Raw genomic sequence first — 15,710 nt, 5'->3', positions numbered from 1 at the left:
ATTCTGACTTTTTCAGAATACTTCTAGTTTCTTGTGAGAAACCATGGGAGCAAGTAGAGGTCCTGAGTGCCAGTAAGTGGACAAGTGGTAGAAAGGAGGGATTTATGTCTGTTAAGACCAGGAGACAGGAATCTGTAAAGAATGGATGCAATAGATATTAACAGAAGCCAATACTTAAAAATAGTAATGCTCAAATGAGAACAAGAATGGTCGCAAAGTAATTTGGGTCAGCTGTAAACAGGAAATTAACAGAGAGAAATAAGAACTAGAGGAGCTCCTTGGGATGGATGCTTATGCTGACAGCAAGAATGTTAAATAAATACCCCAAGGCGGAAGCAGTAGGAATTGTGAGATGGTTGGATGACCAAAGTGTAGAAAGGACATTCAGGAATAAAAAAGTCATGGCAGAGAAGTTAAATCTTTTCTTTTCTTTTTGCTGATGAAGATGATGGGGAGACATCTGCTCCCAACCCAGTGGAAATGTGGCTGTGCAACATATCCCATGTCTTGGCCAGCAATGCTGGAACACCACAGCAGCACATACACAGTGCTGCCTGCCAGGGTTGATCCCATCCCAAAGTACAGCTCAGAGGAGGTTCTGGGAACCAGACTTGTGACCCTCCCTCCCACCCCTGGTAAGAAGGACTCTGCTTTATAAAATAGATTCTCAGAGCACAGGATGAACACAACTAGCTGGGAAAGAAACAGCTTCCATAATTAATAAGCACCATAATTAATAAGCACCCATAAAAATAAGCTTTCCAAGGAAAACCTCCAGTCCAGCCTCCTGGACACCTGTGGGGGTCAATAAGCACACGAATACAGGAGATCCACTCAGCCTCGTTCACCTGGGTTTTCAAAAATGGTTTCATAATGTTCCATATGGATGGTATTTAGGGGTGTCCTGAGGAAAAGCTCCTTCCTTGGATTTAAAGGCTAGAAAGCAGATGGTTGGCTTAATGGTGACTTCTTTGGATGAAAGGCTACTACTGAAGGGCTCACCTAAGAAGCGGTTCTGACATCAGTAATTTTCAATGTCTTCATCAATTCCTTGGAAAAGGAACACTGAAATCTCCACAATGGTGGAGGTACTTGGAGTCTTTCCAGGAGCCAAATGCCCACCTGATGACAAGAACTTGTAAAAATGTGTGTCTGTGTGGTGGAAGTGGGGATAGATGAGCTTCAGGATCAGAAAATGTATGTTATGCATTTTGGAGAGGAAAATAATCTAATCCTACATGTACACTATGCTGAATTTAGAACCTGAGTTATAACTCAACAAGGTTTTGGAGTTACCACTGACAGCTCACTGAAACTGTTTTTCACTGACTGCTGCACATTTAGCCAACAAATATGGGGAATCATCATGAAAGAACAAGACTTTTGGCCCTAAAAAGACTTTGCACAAACACAAGGATCTTAAGTACTGTCTACAATCCTGTTCATTGCATCTAAAGAAAGGGAGTACAGCTGGAGAAGGTTTAGTAAAAAGTCAAGTGAACAAGCACCTGCCTTTGTACAAAGACATTTACAGAGCCTGGACATTCAGTTTGGAGATGTGGAGGTTATTCCCAGGTAACCTCTGGAACTCACTACAGGTAGCTTTTGGAGGCACACTGGATCAGTAGGCTCAAGGACAAACTCATTGATCATGGAGAAACGCTAAAGGAAATAAGCAGGAACGCGTCTTCAGTACTGCTATTAAAAGAGGTATGACTGCCGAGGATAGATGAGGAGGGATAATTGAAAATGGCCAGGTTCACAGGCTCCTGATAGTGTCTCCTTTTGCCTTTGCTGGCTCTATGGGCAATTTGTTCATGTGGATTTTCCACAGCATTGTGGCTGCTACTGGAAACAGGATATTAGGCTAAGTGCCTTTTCATAAGACCCAGTACAGATATTCTCATGTTCCTAGAGAGCTGGAAAATAAAAAAAGAAATATGTAAAAGACCTTGTCCAGGTAAGACAGATCTGAAAAAATCTAATTGTTTCGTTCTGAGGACTCCCAGAAAGAAATGCTGTGATTTACTGCTCTGAGGAGATGAGGAGCTGAAGAAAAACTCAGCAGAGGAGAATGTACACTCTGTTTTTTTGTGAGACACTAATTCTGCAGCCAACTTCATTGAGTAAAGCCAGGTTGGAAGGCAGACACAAAATAAACCATCAGTGGATGAAAACAATTGCCCCAGCATTATGAAGGTGCCTGTAAAGTCAAACTCAACTCAACCACAGTCAGACAACAGAGGATGTAACACCTGAATCCTCTGCCTAAGGCCATCATTATTATTCAGCTGCTCCTAATACAGACTTTAGACACTGAGGTAAGGTGCTGAGGAAAGGAAGGAGGAGCCAGACTCACAGGTCTGGTCTGCATTACAGAGTGTGAACTGAATGACTGTCTTTGCCTTAGTAAGCAGGAGTCCAAAACAAGACACAGCAGGAAGCAACACAGGTGCGTGTGGTCTAGCACAAGCAGCTGGCCTTAGAAAACCAGCCTTAGAAACCTCAAAAAAATTGTCCTTGGAGATGTAACCTGCTTATAGGATACAGCCTAAACTATTGGGCTGGGGGAAGGGAAATCTATGCTGGGCAGCTACAGGGGAACTCAATTTCTTGAAAACAAAACAAGAAAAGTATATGAAGTACACTTAAGAAGCTGAAGTCAAAGACAACTGGAGTCTAGTGATGCTCAAGGCTTGTGGGACACTAGGGAAGAAAGGCTCGTGAGAATCTGGCAGTGCTAATATGGGAGTAGGATAAGAAAAAATGAGTTAAAGTCATATACAAAGATTGCATGCTGTTTATACAAACAACTGCTCAGCTTTTTTGTGGCACCCATGGAGCAGTGCTGCCAGAGTTTAAAGCCTTGAGGCTTTTAAAAGGTTTTCCATTAATTCTGTTCTCTCCTTCAATGCCTTGTGGAGTCTATCCTTACCTTACAGATGATGCCATTTCCAGTTACAAACTTTAGGACTGAGGAGGAAAGCTGGCAAAATTGATGGAATCAGCTGTTAGAGCTTTGGGAGGGCATGGGGGTAGGGAGAGAAGAGAGTGGGGTCTGTTCCTTAGCTGCTCCTTAAAGCTGAGGATTCACTGACTGTTTCAGCTCCAGGAAGACATCAGTATCTTCACAGAATCATAAAATACCAGGTTGGAAGAGATCTCAAGGATCATCTGGGGAAGGGATCTCAAGGATCATCTGGTCCAAACTTTCTTGGCAAAAGCACAGTCTAGACAAGACAGCCCAGCACCCTGTCCAGCTGGATCTTAAAAGTGTCTAATGCTGGGGAATCCACTGCTTTCCTGGGGCGATTATTCCAATGGTTGATTTTTCTTATCATGACAAATGTTTGTGTCCAATTGGAATCTCCCCAGGAGTGACTTGTACCCATTATCTCTTGTGCTTTCCGTATAACTACTTGTACAAAGAGAGTCTCAGTCTTCTTTGTAGGCACCCTGTAAATACTGGAACATGGTGATAAAGTCTCACCTGAGCTTTCTTTCCTCAAGGCTGAACAAACCCAACTCAGCCTTTCCTCACATGGCACACATGGCCCTTCTCTGGACCCTCTCCATCCTGTCCACAGCTTATTGCATAGTGAGGACCAAAACCAAACACAGTTTTCCAAAGGTGGCCTGCCAAGCACTGAGTAGAATAGGACAATGACTTCTTTATCTCTGCTGGTGGTGTCCTTGTTGATGCAACCCGGCATCCTCTGGGCTTGCTTTGCTTCAGCAGCACACTGCTCACTCATGCTGAACTTGTTCACCAGGACCCCCAGGTCCATTTGCACTGAGCTGCTCCCTAGGCAGGTAGATCCCAGCCTGTGCTGCACTCCTGGATTATATTCTCCCAGGTGCAAGATCTTACTCTTGTCCTTGTTGAACATCATAAGGTTCTTATCAGGCCACTCTTTCAGCCTATCCAGGTCTTCCTGCAATGTGGCTCTCTGGAAGTGTCCACTTCTCCTCTCAGTTTGATTTCATTGTCAGACTTCATCAGAATGCACTTGATCCCGTCTTCCAGATCACTTCTGAAGATATTAAACACTGTTGGGCCCAGTATTGATCCCTGGGGGACCCCATGTGTGCCAGGCTGCCAGACTGAAGAGAAGCTCTTTCCCACCCCACTCTGTGAGCAGCCCATTAGAGGGTTCCCCACCCATCACAGCCCACCACAGGAAGTGGCAATGGGAAACCGTACTGAAAACTTTGGAAAAATATAGGTAGACAACATCCACCACTTAAACCCACATCAACAGAGGAGGCAACTTGGGCAACCTGCAAGTCCAGCTTTGCAGTTATGTGTGCAGATTAGTCCATTAAGACAAAAGCATAGAGTTCTTCCCATTAGAAGAAAAATTATCAAAACCTGAATGTTGGATCCATCATTCAAGCTGCAATATCAAAGCATTTTCAAGTAGATTGTCGTAATAAAATTATTACCATTGGGGCAGCAGGGAGTGAGGGACAGTTAATAAAAGCATAAAAGCTCTTGCTTCTCTGCAGAGAAGCTTAAAAATACAATTCATATGCACCCTAGAAGTCCCTTCTGGAGGAAGCATATGAGGGTTGGGTTTGCCACTTTTTGCTGTAGGGGAGAGTTTGTTATTCCATACAGCAGGGACTGAGATAAAACTCATAATTCCTATGAAAACCTCCTTCTGTGGCACTGGAGCCTCTTCTGTTCTTCATGGCTATTTTTTCAGTATCCTGTAAAAGGAAATAAGTTAATCCAACTATGCATGAAAATATTTTAAAGGGTTCTTGCAACTTTCTCCTAATTTATAAAATAAGATTTGGGGGGTGGAGAAGGTGCTATAAAGCTGCTATTGCCAGTAGACACCTTGAGCCCAGTGCCACCAAGACTGGGAACTGTACCAGGTACATCTTTGGTCTGTGCAATATCAATGTTTATTAGTCTCTACAGTGATCTGAGGAAGATTAAAGCAATTTTTTGTAGTCTCTCTTTCTAAAGGATTGAATCTCTTCCAGTACTGCAGTGATGTTTTCAAAACATACAAAGTTCAACAGGATAAATTAGTACATTAAGACAAGAGCATGGAGCTCTTCCCATTAAAAAGGAAAACAATCAAAACCTGAAGTTTTGACTCATCATTTAAGATGCATTACCAATTCACCTTAAAGTGGACTATAGTAAGAAAAATAACATTCCTCTCCCTTGCCGTGGCACACCTCCAATTGCATGGTGGATTTGTAAGAAACAGACTTTCCACAGAAATGCACATCACATGTAATTCTCTATGTGAGGCTGATTCTTCTGGTTAATTTAGCCCCATTGATCAATGATCACTCCTCTTGCCACTCCTTATTATCTTTTACACTCCCAGGGATGTTTACCTGCCAAAGCAGCCATCAGTAAGCAAAATACTGCTGAAATGCTGCAAAATGTCTTGGACTTGTGTTCTTGACTTCAGCCCAGACCACAGAGGAGAAACTTTTCAGTGGAGTTGAAGGGACTTCCTGTAGATACTAAGGACAACCAAGTCCTGTGCTGAATGGAGCAATTTCTCCAGTACTTCTTGGTTTCCGCTCCCCAAAAAGAGCCCCCTACTGTCCTACATCTCTAGGAATGATGCAGAGGAAAAGTTTAGGTAGTAGACAAAGTTCTACAGCTGAGTATGGAGCCTTCTTATCTGCCCAGGTAATGGAAGGTACTGTCAACAATAGCAAGTGCTGTACAAATGAAATGGCACTGGCAAAAGGGAACACCTGAGCACTCAGTGCACAATATTCTGCTTATTCTAATCAGGTATTTAGCACAATTCCCATTCACAAATAATATGTGTTTATCAGCTGGATCAGCATCACCATTGATTTTCTGCATACTGCTTCTCCATTCAGTCATTAACTTCTTTAAGGTTGTTTAACCAAGCTAAGATTATGCAAAAAACATTTTGATTAACAGGGCTATCTTCTCAATGCAGTCCATTTTAAGGTTCATGTTAACTTAAAGAATGTGGCTCCAAGTGAAATAAGAAGTCTAGGTCATGAATACTGTAGATAGAGCTCTGTATGCTGATGAGTTGGGCTCCTGCCATTAGGAGCCAAATAAAATGCAGGCCTAGGTAAATTAGCATATGCTGGGTAAATTAGCATATGCTGTACTGCTAAGCTATCTACATCTCACACAGTGACACTATGGACCCCCATTTAATCAGAGAAGATGACTATTAAAGGAGATAAAGTGAAAATGGAAGCTGTGAGCTCACGTCAAATTTAGAAGCCATTGCTTTTCAGCTGGGAGGCTGGAAAGGTGTGCTGGACAGACGCTGCTGTTTCCTTTAAGATTACACTGAATTTATGACTATTGAATTTGAACCACAAGGTCCAGTTTGTTATTTCTCTGACCCTGCATGCAGGTCTGCTTGGAATGCAAAGGCTAACCCTTGTTTTCTCTATACTGGAAACCCTGGGGGCTTGCCGTGGAGCTGGAGCTGAAGCGTGGCTGTGGATGGGCCATAGGAGCAGGAGTGGAGTGGGGCAGATGGAGACACGGTGCATGAAAGCAGGAGAGTGTGGGGGCAGCAGTGGGGAGAGAGCTTCCTGGCTGTGGAACGTTCCAGAGAGCAGGTGCCAGAGGGAGCACATGAGCACCTAAGGCATGTTCCTCCAGGTCCCGGCAGGAAGACTCCATGCTTCCCACCCATATGGTGCCTGAGCTAACATTAGATGTATTCAGCTTGAGTGAAGTACCAGCTCAGGGAAAGGCAACAAGGCTGCTCCTAGCAAATGTGAAACTCTTCATCCACATGCCCCCACATGCCATCTGCCCAGTTCATCACTCAAGCAAGGGAAAGCTGGAAGAAGTTCCAGGGTGAATAGCCTAGCAAAAGCAGAGGGAACAGAGGGCAGACTGTGTCTTCAGGAGTCCTGCCAGCACTGTTTGCCATGGTGTCTGTATTTTCTGGAATACCCATAGTGACACTATTTATCAAAGACTGGTTTTCTGTTATGGTGGCAAATAGTTTTGTCTGTTAATGCAGCTACAACAGGCAGTGCAAGTGGACAGAAATCTTGGCTGTGTCTCTCTGCTAGGCAGAAATGCAATTGCCTTGGATGAATAAAGGTGAAGTGCTCTTTACTGCAGTGCACAGGCTTGTTATTTTCTAGCTGTGATTGTTTCTTTGCATCTTTTGTTCCATTTTTTTTTTTAACCTGCTTACCTCAGGGCTCTGAGGGAAAAATTTCCCTTCTCAAAATATTTGCTCATGACTGTCTTAGGTTAAAAATGGTGTGTGTATTCTATTCCTATCTGATGGGGCAGTTATCTTCTGTTAATTGGGCTCTTTTCTTTCTCTTCCACAACTCATCCTTCCAGGGAGATATCTTCTGTTAATGGGCCACTGAGCAGCACAGCACAACTGATAAAACTACATCGTCCCATTGCCAGTAATTGGGCTCTTTTCTTTCTCTTCCACAACCCATCCTTCCAGGGAGATATCTTCTGTTAATGGGCCATTGAGTGGCACAGCACGACTAATAAAACTACATTGTCCCATTGCCAAAAGCTCCACCCAGAGGGAGGAGTCAAGCATTCCTAACTGGATATAATCAGATGTTTAGAAGACCACAGTAGCCTTTTCCACTGGATTCCCAGAGGAGCAGTTGTTTCCCACTGGATTCCGAGGAAGACTAGGCCCATCTACACCACCACTGGATCTTCAGAGGAAGACTACACCCTTCTACAGGATCACTGCTTCAACAGAACCACACCTGTCACTCCAGGAGGGCTGCAGCCACCATTTCTACTGGACTGCTACCAACACCCTGAACAACAGGGTGTCAGCTTGTATTCTGACTCTGTCAGTGTTGCTTTGTATTACTGCATTGGGTTTTTTTGGTTTTTTGGTTTTTTTTCTTCCCTAATAAAGAACCGTTATTCCTGCTCCCATATCTTTGCCTGAGAGTCCCCTTAATTACAAAATTATAACATTTCAGAGAGAGGGTTTTACATTTTCCATTTCAGGGGAAGCTGCAGCCTTCTGTAGCAGACACCTGTCTTTTCAAATCAAGACAATGACTCGGTGCTGTCTCCAAGCACAGGTTCAGGGAAGGCAGTTCTGTTCTTTTCTCCTTTCAGCACAAAGAACTGAGAGCAAACAGATTGACTATTAGGCCACAGCCCCCACTGGACTCTCCGTGCACATGCCAGGTGGGAAGCAGAGGTGGGATCTCCTATGCAAGCCCCTTAATTCTGTAGAGTTCTTCAGGTTTTCCCCAGGGCTTCAGGAGACAGCATTTCCCCTCTCAGGCAGACACTGCAGTATAACGGGCTCTGATAAATCTGGATTGTGGTGAAAGCTGTCAAGGTGCAGCACAGGAGCTCTTGCACTCCCGGTAGCTGGAGTCAGTTGCTTCCAGTCACCTGGCTGAGGTTCACATTGTGGTGGCTTCCTTCTGGAGGCAACTTCTGCCCGCATCAGAAATAGTTTTGCTTTTTAATGGATGTACTACAGCAACTGTATCACGAGAAGTAATTGCCTGCCCTGTCCTCTTGTGGCTAGTGTGGGCTACATTTGACTCCAAGGCAATTTGTGCTCACTATTGAATGTGGACAACAATTTGCATTTCCGATTAGGCTGGTGTTCTATCTCTAAAGTTCGACACCTCTGGTGAAGACTGTAACAAACTTCTGGTGAAAGATAGCAAGTTCTGTCTCCAAGCACAGAAGAAACCACAACCAATGGTTTGTCCTGTTTAATTCAGATTCTGCTGGGTCCTTGCAAAATGAGTGTTTTCCACAAGTGACTGGATAGGAGACATTGCTAGAAGGAAGCTTAGAGATCACTGCCTGGGGGCCTGATCCAATGACTGAATCAGCAGCATTTCTCTGTATTTTAGTCTCAGAATTCAGGACAAGCAGACATCAGACAGCAGGAAGAGGAAAGCAATGAGGTTAACACATCCCACGTCAGCCAAAGAAACTGAACAACTAAAATCATGTTTGCAAATAATGCAAATTATGTTATGCTGAAACATCAACTGCAATAAGAGCCCTTACAAAAAGCTAAGTTTTGTGGGAGAACATCCCCAGTGTTGTGTGGCTTCCCATAGAAGAGACCTTGGGGCCTACTGCAAGATTTCCTTTTCCTTCTGTCTGAATACATTTACCTTTTTCTTGCTGTAACCTTGATCTGTATTTGTACTCCAGATAGGGCACACCACAGAGAAAGATGAACAGATGTGTAGGAATGCTGAGGCTTTTTGCAATATCATCACCTTGGCCAAGGAGGAAGATGGCCTTTCAAAACCTGCTGGGTACTCATTCATAAATTGATGCTGTTGCATTAATGAAGGAATTCCAGTTAAGTCTTCAATGGCTCCAAAAAATCACTAATTGTAGCACCATACAGAGAAAAAAGCAAAAGCTCCGTGTACATTACTAAAAAAGAAAAAAAAAAAAACAACCAAAAAAACCCAAACAAAATTGAAAGGCAAAAAGGTTAAAATGGAACTAAATAAAATAAATTACATCTACCAAAAAAAAAAAAAAAAAAAAAAAAACCCAAACAAAACTGAAAAGCAAAAAGGTTAAAATGGAACTAAATAAAATAAATTACATCTACCTGAGAACCAGTCACTAATTCCATATCTGGAAAATGCTGAAGTAGCTGTATTTCATATTTTTCTAAAGCATTTGGCTAGTTTGTAAGAATAGCTCACCTACTTCTTCTATGGACTTTTAAAATATTAAGTAACTACTCTGTAAATACTATCCTCTAAAAGTCCATTGAGATTCCTTTATTGCAGGCTGTAAACTTTTACACATTCAGTATGCAGAGGTCTTGGACTGCACAAACCCTTTTCCCATTATCATGCTACTTTATTCTTTTTCTCCAAACTCTTTAAGCTGTGCTGCAGATTTCATTTTTTGCTCTGATAACCTTGAGAGTTGCTGGTAGGTGACTAATGAATTAAAACAGGGAAGCTCAAGGTGCATATACTCAGAATTCTCAAGAGTTTGCCTCTGAGATAATATCTAATAAGAATGCATGTCTTGGTCACACAAGAAGACCCCACAAGCACTTAAGATATAATTGGTACACAGTAAAACCCTAAGAAGCAAAGATTTATTAAAGGTGGAAGGTCTTAGCAGGAATAGAATGCTAAGGAGGGAAGAAAGCCCATAAACTGCTTTCATAATGATTTTACACAAAAAAAACCTGAGAGGGATCTGATTAAGTACATCAAGGCAACCAGTTGTGACACTTTTTTTGTGTGTGAAGGTTTGAAAGGCTTATGGTAAAACTGCTTATAAGAGCTACTGACCATGTGGGCAGATGGGGCACAGTTTACCTGGATGCTCCTGATACATGACAATGCATTTGCATGACCTTCAGTCCTAGGCACGGCTTCTTCTTGCGCTTGCCACTGGACATCAAACCATCCCCTAGCCAGTCAGAAGGGGATTATTTCCCCACAATCAGTGAGCCAGTAAAATACTACACAGCATAACAGAGGATTTATTTATTTATTTATTCTCTCTGCTTGACTGATTTGCAGTTAAAATCTGCTGCTGTCAGATAGGCATATCAGTGGGCTTGGAAGTTCAGGACCCTCCATGCTGGGGAATGCCTTGCTTAGGTGAGCATGGGAGCTGTGATCTGCTCCTGGCTCCTGCTGACACAAACTGTACAAAGAATAAAATGTAAATTTTGTTATCAGAGTTCCTTTGGTTGCTTGCTAGAGTTACCAAGCGGCTTCTTTTGCTTTACTCAGAGCTCAAATTCCTAATTGAGGGCTGGTGTAAGGGAACAAAGCATGGATTTGGGGCTATTCTACTGAGCCCTGTGAGCTCCTAGCCAGCTTCAGATGACTCAGGAACAAGAGGAACAGCAGTAAAACAAGGACACAGGGCAAGGGTATCTAACCATGGAAAGAACAGGTGGATTTCCAAATGATTCAATGCTTCGTGACCTTCTGAGCCTGGGTAATCTCGCAGTTGGGACATGATAAATGTTCAAGGTGGGCTGACTGCAGTTTCTGGCACTGATTCCTGACCCTGAGTAACTTCAGAACGCACGTACAGCTTTGGCTGTAATCCTGCCCAAAGTACCTCAGCTATTCTTAATGGCTGTGCTGGGATTGCTTCTTGGAGCCATGCCACAGTACAGAAAAAAATGGATGATTCATGGGGGCAAAAGACCAAGTCATTTAATATAAAACTTCAAAGGCATCTGGCTGATTTCTATATTTAGCTGCTTAGTAACGAGAATTTGAACAGCTGGCCTATTAATTAAGAAGAGGGTACCCTCCTGCAAGCACTTAAACCTTCAAGTGAGTTCTGGTCAGCTGTCTGAAAAGCATCTGCCCTCAGGAGAGGACTCTCTGCTTCAGATTACAACTCAAGACAAGTGCCCAGACCTGGGGGAAGGCAAGATGTTGCATTAGATCCTGCTGATTAATTCCTGATAGCTCCTTGCTAGAGAACTGCGTGGGCACAGCAGAGCCACCTAATCCTCTCTGTGCTCTGTAAATGGCTATGAAAGAGTGCCATGATTGTACTGGTCCTCCCCTTTTTTATAAAAGGCCCTTCTTCTGTCAGGAGCTGTGTTGCAGGAAGAACCACGATGGCTTTAGGTGGAAAAGAGTCAAGGTCAAACCTAAGCACAATGTGTTCTCTCATGCAGCTATGTTAGGCATAGCTGAGTTCAACAGACAAGGAAGGAAACCAAGACAGACTCTATGATGAATTATGGGGCTTCTACTGACACCTGTTGGCAAAACTCTCAAATATCCAAGGGTGATGGACACAGCTCCACACCTCACAGGTCACTCTTCCCTTCTCTGGAACAATGAACCTTCCACTGGCAGAAAAACAGAGGCAACTGCCACATCCTGTACTGAAGATGAAGAAAGACAATGCCATTTACCAGTAATTTATTTGGATGTGGGATCAATTATTAGAGTAAAAGTAAGTCTGGGTTTATTGATGGCCTATGGCCATTTTAAGGTAATATCAGTTGGCAATGCTTAGCACTTAGTGGGAAAACCCCTTGAAACAATTCTTCATTTTGAAATGCCATATTTGGAAAGCCTGCACAGTATAGTTTAGTTAAAATATGGCAACCTGAATGGCAGGATCTACTGAAAGACTGTGATTGCAAGGAATTAAGTAAACTAGGTATGACTGCTCCTATGAAAGATGTAAGAAAATATCTGCATTGTGGAAAACTTCAGTGAATATTTTATTATATTTTCAGTGCATATATCATGAACAAACACACAGCTGCCCTACCTGTTAAGGCATTAGTGTTAGTGCAGCAGAACAGGAAAAGAGCAAATACAGATCTTGCTTAGGGAAGCCAGGCTGCTTTCATGTCTGTAAAGTGCAGAAATTTAAGGGTGGAAAGCTACCCAAGCCAGAAAAAGAGAAGCCAACATATCTGTAGGCGACTGTATAAACCTTGCAAACCATTAACAGGCATTGCCAGGGGTAGGAAATGTGAGATTGTTTTTGTATGGGGGGATTTGGTTGAGGTGGAGCAATGCAAGGCAAATTGGCCCTGAGGTTTACAAGCATGCCCTCTTTTCTAGCTTAAAAGAAACACAAATAACAGAGGAACAGACAGCACACTCTGGATTCAGCAGGTGTTGAGGGCTGCACCTCCAAGTGCTGCAGAGCCTGATGTGAGTGTTCTGTGGAGACCAAAAGGTCTGGAGCACTGCAGCCCATGTGACACAGGGAGAATGCTGGGGAAGACTCCTTCCACCTCAGCTTGCTGGAAAATGTTGCCAGAGCTGGGTAACAGGTTATCCTGCTGCACTGCTCTTACACATCTGAAGTCCTTGGTTTACCCATTTGTTGCAGAAATGCAACTTCTGTTGGTCTTGTGACTATTTACTGAGCACTCAATTTTGTAAACTTCTGTCTGGGTCTTCCTGGCACGCTTTAAATATTAAAGTTCTCATTGAGCCGGCGGAATAAACAAAGAAGTGTTCCAAGGAGAAGTGTATCTTGCTACAAATTTCATTTTATAAAACATCAGGTTATTCTTTGTGGCCTCTAGAGCTCATACAAAATGTAAAGATTTTCCTTTTCCCCTTCTGTAATCAATAGCATTTGCTGCTGCTAAGTCTGTTATTTGGCTTATTGATTGCCAGTCATTCCTACTCAGACCTGTTTCCTGAAGATCCTTCAGGAAAGGAATATTAAGATATGAGGTTGCCTCATGATGTGAACATGCAGTTTCTCTGAGTCCTGGTACACATTCCCTTTTGCCTATTAACACGATGCATGAGGAGCAAGCCTCTTACTTACACATTAAAGGTTATGGAATTTGTCACTGTCAATTGCTGGCAAATATGAAGCTGAATGCATAAATACGGTAAAGTAAAAAACAAATAAGATCCCAAGACAACAAATATAAGGAATAACAGAGAATATATCTCAATTTTCCTTGCATCAGAGAACTGTATGCAGACATATATGCTTGGTAATGTCATTATTAAAAAACCTGCTTACAGATCACTTTTTGCTTTTGGGAAGAGTCCTGTAACTTTACACTGGGAAGAACTTTCAGGGTGATTTTGATTCCCTTCCTGGCCCGGCTAGAATTTATCACTCTGCCTTTTAGTCTAGTATGCTAGATGTGCAGAAATCCTTAACACAACACCAGTTACAGGTGTCCTGTGACCACTTCTATGGCTCCTCAAGTGCCCAGCTGCTGCATCTTACACAGTTTGGAATGCAGTGGGAGACAACAGAAATTTCCTTTGGGCCAGAAGTGCCTTTAGATGGTCATTTTGAATATCCAGGATCTGCCAGCTGCCGAGGATTTGATGATACTCTGGTGACTGCTATTCTGCAACTGCAGCATAGTAGACTGTTGGACTAAAGCAATTAAACATTAAGATTCATTAAACTAATTAAACACTTAAGGAGTTAAAGATGTACTTTTAATTTTCAATCAGATGTGTCCTAACGCTTACTTATAACCTTCCATTCACTGTGGTCATGAGAGTACAAACCCACTTGAGTCCCTGCAGTGCAGTGTCCCACCAGCAGCACTGATCCGATAATGTGAAGGAGGATGACCAAAGCCCTGAGCAGATGAAGCCCATTAGCACAGGATGCCTCAGTTTTAACAGATCAAAAGTAACTCTTAAGAGCTGCAGTGAATCTCCCTGAGATGCCCCTCCAGCAGCAGCTGTCAGCTGGGTAACAGTCCAACACCTTTACGTGTCAGGCCCTTTGCAATGAAGAAACCAATCAGGGATCAATAGTGGACTCTTAAAGGGTATGCTTACTTTAAATACTTGCTGACTTGTAGCTTCAGCATAATTAACTGTTAATTTGCTTTACATTTCTGAGTCCTCTGTGTCTCTGCAACACTACATCCATATGCTTCTCTCTCATTCCTAGCCCCTTCCTTCCAGATGACAGGTACATGCTTTTCCCTCTAGTAGCATTTGGTTGTTTTTAGGTAACTAAAGTGTACAAAGCAGAAGAACTACTTCCAAAAGGAGATGTCAGATGTACAGATGTGCTCCACCAGTTCTTTCATTCTGCTGCTTCATTCTGCAGTGCCAGATGCAGCACTGGGATCACTTCAATACCCAGCTGTTAATGGATGGAGTGGCAGGAAGAACCCCAGGTGAAATAAATGGGCAGGAGATCTTTCTCCTTTTTAATGCCTTTATTAAGAAGAATCAGCTCAGGTGGGGAGAAATCGACGGGTTGCGCCCACACCGCCGCTGCTCCCAGGCGTGGCACGAAGAAGGAGGATGATGCAGCTGTGTCCACTGGTCTGCAAACAGAGCTGGGGACTCTGTCCTCACGGGAGAGTCGTAGATTCCTAGCTTGTTTGTTTAACAACCTGGGGTGTCTTTTTAATCTTTATCTTTTCAAGTCAGGGTGAGAAACAAAAAGGGTCTAAGCAGGTACGGGACTATGCTCCCATCCTTAGACGTCACTTAAGTCACTTGTTGGCTCGTGATTTTAGGGGTTTTTCTTGTAAAAACTGTAAAAATTCAGGGCGCAATGCATTTCTCATCTGCATACTGGCTCTGATGTCACTGCCTATTCTCTTTACCTTGGAGGGTCTGTCCTGGTGTCTTCTTGGCAAGCAGCCAGCATCAGGGAAACAATAGTTAATCACCGGCCATTAACAGGTAATTGAAGAGCTTTTCTTCGGCAGGGAAACCAGAGGACTGACTTGTTTTTTAACTCTGAAACTCAAAAAAAATACAACTTTCTATTCATAACACAGGTACCTTTGCTATGCTTCTTACCAGCCTTTTCTACACTGAATGCACTGCTTGAGAAGGGGTGATCTCCTGCTCTGGGAACAGCATGCCCACTGAATTACACTCATACCAGGAAATTCTTGCTCCAGAGTACCCACTGTACTCTGACACAGTCTCACATCTACTCATTGTAGGAGCCAGAAAATGCAAGGTTAGAGCAGGGGAGCACAAGTGCAAGGCTGGATCATAGCTGGAAACACTGCTCCCTGATAGGAACATATGCAATTTGGAATTCTCTTAGGAAACAAAAAATTGCCCTCAGCTATCCCTTGTACAGGGAGGTAAAACACTAAACACTGAGAAGTGTGTTTAATAAAAACACTCAAATACTTGGACACAGCTGGAATTATCTACAAGTTGTGCAGACTGTAGCATTGTTGCTGACAATCCCCATGTACTTGCTCCAGCCATCCTGTGCCAGCAATGCTCTCCCAGGA

The sequence above is a fragment of the Passer montanus genome, unplaced genomic scaffold, assembly GCF_014805655.1.
Source record: "Passer montanus isolate IOZ18808 unplaced genomic scaffold, ASM1480565v1 scaffold31, whole genome shotgun sequence".
NCBI classification, from domain to species: Eukaryota; Metazoa; Chordata; class Aves; order Passeriformes; family Passeridae; genus Passer; species Passer montanus.
Note: the sequence above shows the minus strand (reverse complement) of the source record.